The following is a 6,016-nucleotide window of genomic DNA, read 5'->3' on the forward strand; positions in this document are numbered from 1 at the left end:
TTCCCTAGAGATATCATGTTGTATGCAAACTTCAGAAGGCACAGTCCTTGCTTACTGAACAATTCATAACTGAAGCTTCAAAGAGATCATCTGAACCTCAAATATAACCCCATCCTAATATAAAGACAGACTTTTATATGTTCACAATGTTCACATGCACACTCAAAATAACCAATAATGAGTGAATAATGATTTTCAGCTGCAGGAGGTGATGACAGGCTTCTTTTACTTTTCATTGTTTCTTTGAACCTAACAACAACTAAAGATGCTGGCGAATTACTTAATGCAAGATACATTACCCTACTCTAGCCCAGTAACTGCCATCAAAGCTTCCATATCTTCTGTGCTCAATTGAAGACTGCTGAAAGTCTTCAAATGTTCTAAGCCTTGGGTCTAGCAGACAGAAATGTTTCCCTTCTATAAACTGGGGGAGTGCATAATGAAGTTCCCTCCAAAGTTAATAAAAGTGAGAAATGTAGCAGTTGAAAGTTAGTATTTACATCCAAAAACAATAATAATAAGAGATGCCACAGTTAATAACTGCAATAATGATTATAATGATTACAAACTGATAGATTAATTGTCATAAATGTTTCAATAGTAAGTTAAAGCATAATTTTATGATAAAAGGTTACTAAGGAAAGAGAAGAAAAAGTGTTTATACAAGCATAGGTAACTGTAGATACATGTGAATGGCTAGAATTATCAACTATGCTGATTTAAATAGGATTTTCTTGTTTATTTAGGAATATGTCTCCAAGGAGAAAGATGTGTATGGTGGGTGGGACTATGTACATAATGGGTAAGAGAGCAGGCGGAAAGATAAACTTCTCAGGATCAGATCCTAGCTCATCTCTTAGTGCGATTTCAACATGGCTAATTTGCTCAACCTTCCTGAGCTTTATTTTCTTCAGGTATAAAATACAAAAAGTGTTTGAGAGGATTAAGTGGAGTCATCCATGTACAGTGCTTACAATAAAGCACAAGATAAGCACCCTATTATGCCAGGGCTGCCATAAGTGCTTTGCTTATGTTAATTTGAATAAACACTACAATTAATAGATGTTACGTGTAAAAAAATGTTAGCTGTTATTGGCTATTTTTATTATGTTGGATGTATAAAATTACTAACATCTCACCATTTTGACCTACAAAAGCAAAAATTCAGTGGGTTTAATCTGAAACTCTATGAACTCAAGACACATGAGCAATTTGGTCAAATCAGTCTGTTAAATAAGAAAATGACAGAAGTGGATAAACCAATTGTTTATACAATCAAATCTAAAATATTAATCCAGGGGCGCCTGGGTAGCTCAGTGGGTTAAAGCCTCTGCCTTCGGCTCAGGTCATAATCCCAGGGTCCTGGGATTGAGCCCCACATTGCATCATATCGGGCTCTCTGGTCAGCGAGGAGCCTGCTTCCCCCTCTCTCTCTGCCTCTCTGCCTACTTGTGATCTCTGTCTGTCAAATAAATAAATAAATAAAATCTTTTAAAAAATAAAATATTAATCGACGAGAAATAGTCTCCACATATAATAAGCTGGGATCCTTATTATATCTACATCCCTGGTCTCAGGACAGAGACAGGAAAGTTAATTTGGAAGGGCTGAAATTGGGAGGAGGGAAACCTGAGTACTCCACACTGGCACATTGCTACACTTTTCTGATTATCAACCACATTTAACTGCCCACTGGTCCAGCTCAAGGCTAACTTTGTCTATTTGGGCGGAGCTGGTGGATGTCTATGGGAAGTGATTTCAGGGAAATTTTGAAAAGATAAGTATCTTAAAATAAAATGCCCAAAATCCAAAGTAGCGGTTATCCTCATCTTGAGGTCAGAAATGATATTCCCAGAGAATCCTGACAAATTTGCAAACACATTACCCAAACAAGCTCATGCTTAGCTCCTTTAGTGCTCACTAAATAGGGTCTCCGTTTAACAGATTGCTAATGGAATAGGTGAGAGGACACATATGTTGTGATGAGGGAAGTGATGGAAAAGGTTAAAATACACACAGTGAAACAACAGAGCAGGAGGCTTGGATTAAAGACTCAGGATGTCTCAGAACTAAACTGGGAAAGAAAACTAAAAATAAATGATCCAAACATACCTGATTTAACACTATCTCCCCACGCTCTCCCTAATCCTCTATACTCCGGATCAGTGATAACACCTTCCACACTTCCTGGCCCCCCACTGTATCCCTATTCTTTGGCTGGTCTAAAATCGGACTTTCCTCAAACTGAGATAATCTCAAACTGCCTTTTTTTTTTTTTTTTTTTTTTTTGCCTAATATAAAGTAACTGCTTTCATCTGAGCATCTGCAAAATCAATTTTCCTCACCCTAAACTTTGGAATGCATGTTTAAATATAGCCCCAGTAGCTGTTACACTTAACAACATCAGTGAATAGCACTCCATTTGAACTTTTTCAAATAACCATCGATATCTATAAAGATTCTTAGTGCCACCTTAAAGTCCCTGAGTTGAATGATCACTCTTTTTTTCTTTTTAAATTGGAAAAAAGCATCCTCTGAACCTTAAACAGTTTTTAAATGAACAAGAATCCCTATCCGGAGTTTGGGGTTGTTTTTGTGTGGGGGTTCTCGTGGTTTTTTTTTTGTTTTTTGTTTTTTTAATGAACTGAACACAGGCATTAACACAGTAACAGTTGGTTGCTAATCATTAGCTGGAGAAAACTACATTCATGGCTAATGGAAACACTAGGGAGGCACGGGGGAAATAAGAACTGTGTGTTGGCGATAGCAATGTGTCTGTAGGTAGCTCCAAGTTACCAAGCTTGCGTTACTATAAACAATACAGAAGCAAAAGAATTATTATAACATCCTTTCGGCCTCCTGAGAATATTCCATATGAGGCATCCCGGCCTGTGAAGGCTAGTAAGGAGTAGCTTTGGCATTACTGAGGAATGCCTTGTTGGCATGTTTAGCAGAAAAGTGACCAATGACAGCAATAGCAATCCCATACAATGATATAGTACTGTATCACTGAACTTCTTTAATTTTTTTTAGAGTTTCTTTTAGCTTTATTCCTATCTTTTACTTTATTTTTGTATTTGAATTCAATTAGCCAATATATAGTACATCACTAGCTTTTGATGTAGTGTTCAATGTGACCTCCTTTAATCTTGACAATAACCCGAAGAAATGAGCATTACAAATGAGGTTCAAAGAGGCTGGTAAGGGACCTGCCCAAGGTCACACAGATAATAAATGATGGAGGTCATATTTTATTCAGTACTACTCAATGAACTTTCACTGACTTCCCTCCCTGTGCAACATTCTGGGCTAAGCACTGGGGACACCAGAAAATAAGACACAGTGCCTGCCTTCAGAGAACGCAGAGCCTGCTGCAGACAACAGGTGGTTATTCATTCACTCACCAACTTCTAACTGTTGGGGGTCTTCTTTGTGCTCAGTCTCACTGGGGTACTGAGAAATGAGCAACACACAGAATAGACAATGTTCCCAGTACCCTAGAGAGTGCATTCTAATAAGGCCAGACAAGTAATTTAAAATAAACAACACAAAGGCTATATATTCTATGACTCCAACTATAGATATTCTGGAAAAGACAAAACTATAGAGACAATTTTATTTTTTTAATTTATTAATTATTTTTATTAACATATAATGTATTAACTGCCCCAGGGGTACAGGTCTGTGAATCGCCAGGTTTACACACTTCACAGCACTCACCATAGCACATACCCTCCCCAATGCCCATAACCCAATCACCCTCTCCGTACCCCACGCCAGCAACCCTCAGTTTGTTTTGTGAGATTAAAAGTCTCTTATGGTTTGTATAGAAACAATTTTAAATACTACTTATTGCCAGGAGTTTGGGAGGAATATGAGAAAGAGAGGGATAAAAAGGATTTTTAGAGCAATAAAACCATCTGTATGATACTGTACTGGTGGATATATGACATTACATATACATCAAAACCCATATTGCTATACAAGGCAAACACTGAACCCTAATATAATCTAAGGACTTCATTTAATGTATCAATATTGGTTGAACTGTAACAAATGTATTATACTAATGCAAAATATTAATAGTAGGGGAAGCTGGGTGGTAGGAGGAGAAGTGGGTAAAAGGGCCTCTCTGAACCATCTCAATTTTATATAAACCTGAAACTCCTATAAAAAAATAAAGCCTATGGGGGTATAGGGATAGGGTGGCTGGGTTATAGACATTGAGGAGGGTATGTGCTATGGTGAGTGCTGTGAAGTGTGTAAGCCTGATGATTCACAGACCTGTACCCCTGGGGCAAATAATATATTATATGTTAATAAAAAATTTTTATAAATAAAGCCTCTTAATTAATTAATTAACTCATGTAGGTCCTTGCCTGGCACAGTAAGTTTGGATTTTATTTCACTGAAAGGAAAAGTTAATGGAGGATTTTCAGCTAGAATTGACATGATTTGTTTTACTCTTTTTTTTTTATTCTGCCTACATTCAGTATACTTTATGTATGGTATGACAAGGTAGGGTTCCCCAAACCCTTCCCCTTATTCAGTATATCTGAAATGGAAACTGTGGCGGTCGGGAGATTCTCTTTGTGTTGGGGGATGAGGTGGGGCAAGGACTCCCTTTGCTGTAGCCAAATTCATTGTCATACCAGGAAATGAGCTTGACAAAGTGGTCAATGAGAGAAATGCCAGCCCCAGCATTAAAAGTGGAAGAGGGGGTGTCATTTGTTAGAGTTGCGGGAGACAACCTGCTCTTTTGTGTAGTCCAGAATGCCTTTGATGGAGCCCTCCAATACCTGCCTCACCACCTTCTTGATGTCATATTTGGCAGCTTTCTCTAGGTAGCAGGTCAGTTTCACGATGGACACATTGGGTGTGGGGACACAGAAGGCCATGCCATTGAGTTTCCCATTCAGCTCAGGAATGACCTTGCTTACAGCCTTGGCAGCACCAGTAGAAGCAGGGATGATGTTCTGCACAGCCCCTTGGCATCACACCACAACTTTCCAGAGGGACTGCCCCTGGTCTTCTAGGTGGCAGTGATGGCGTGGATTGTGGTCTCAAGTTCCTCTACAGTACTGAAGTTGTCATGGATGACCTTGGCCAGAAGGACCAAGCAGTTGGTGGTGCAGGAGGCATTGCTGACAATCTTGAGGGAGTTGTCTTAACTTCTTATGGCTCATGCCCAACACAAACATGTGGGCATCATCAGAAGAGGCAAAGATGATGACCCTCTTGGTCCCACCATTCAAATGAGCCCCAGCCTTCTCCATGATGGGTGAAGACCCCAGTGGACTCCACAACATACTCAGCACAAGTATCACCCCATTTGATGTTGGCAGGATCTTGCTCCTGGAAGATGGATACGGGCTTCCCACTAATGACAGGTTTCCCATTCTCAGCTCTGACTATGCCTTGGAATTTTCCCTGGGTGGAAACATACTGGAACATATAGACCATGTAGTTGAGGTCAATGAAAGGGTTGTTGATGGCGACAATATCCACTTTCCAGAGTTAAAAGCACCCCTGATGACCAGGCACCCAGTACAGTCAAATCCTTTTACTCTGACTTTCACCATTGTGTCTTGGGGAGGTGGCTGGCACTGCACGAGAAGATATAGCTGTCTTTCAAAAGGGGAGGAGCGGAGATTTCAAAATGCTTTACATTTTGAAAGAATTGTGGTCCCTGTATGGAGAATGGATTGAAAGAAAGCAAAAGTAAAAGCAGACAGACCAGTTTGGAGGTGAGAAAGAAAAGCTTTGGGATATATTTAGGATATAGAACCAACGGGCTTGCTGTTAATTAGATGAGCAAGATGAGAACAAGAGGGAAATCAAGGTGACTTCTAGATTTTTGGATGGAGCAGCTGAGTCACTGATGCTGCTATATCGGGACTGGCAAGACAAAGAGAGGAAAAGGTTTGGTGGCAACAAGGGTGAAATCAAAAATGCTGTTAAGATTTGACATGTGGTGGGGCGCCTGGGTGGCTCAGTGGGTTAAGCCGCTGCCTTC

General features: G+C 39.8%; 1 pseudogene; it reads right to left on the reverse strand.

Moving 5' to 3' along the window:
- Nucleotides 1-4,546: 4,546 nt before the first annotated feature.
- Nucleotides 4,547-5,639, reverse strand: LOC132010432 (glyceraldehyde-3-phosphate dehydrogenase-like; annotated as a pseudogene).
- Between the last annotated feature and the right edge of the window lie 377 nt (nucleotides 5,640-6,016).

This window comes from Mustela nigripes, chromosome 2 (genome assembly GCF_022355385.1).
Source record: "Mustela nigripes isolate SB6536 chromosome 2, MUSNIG.SB6536, whole genome shotgun sequence".
NCBI classification, from domain to species: Eukaryota; Metazoa; Chordata; class Mammalia; order Carnivora; family Mustelidae; genus Mustela; species Mustela nigripes.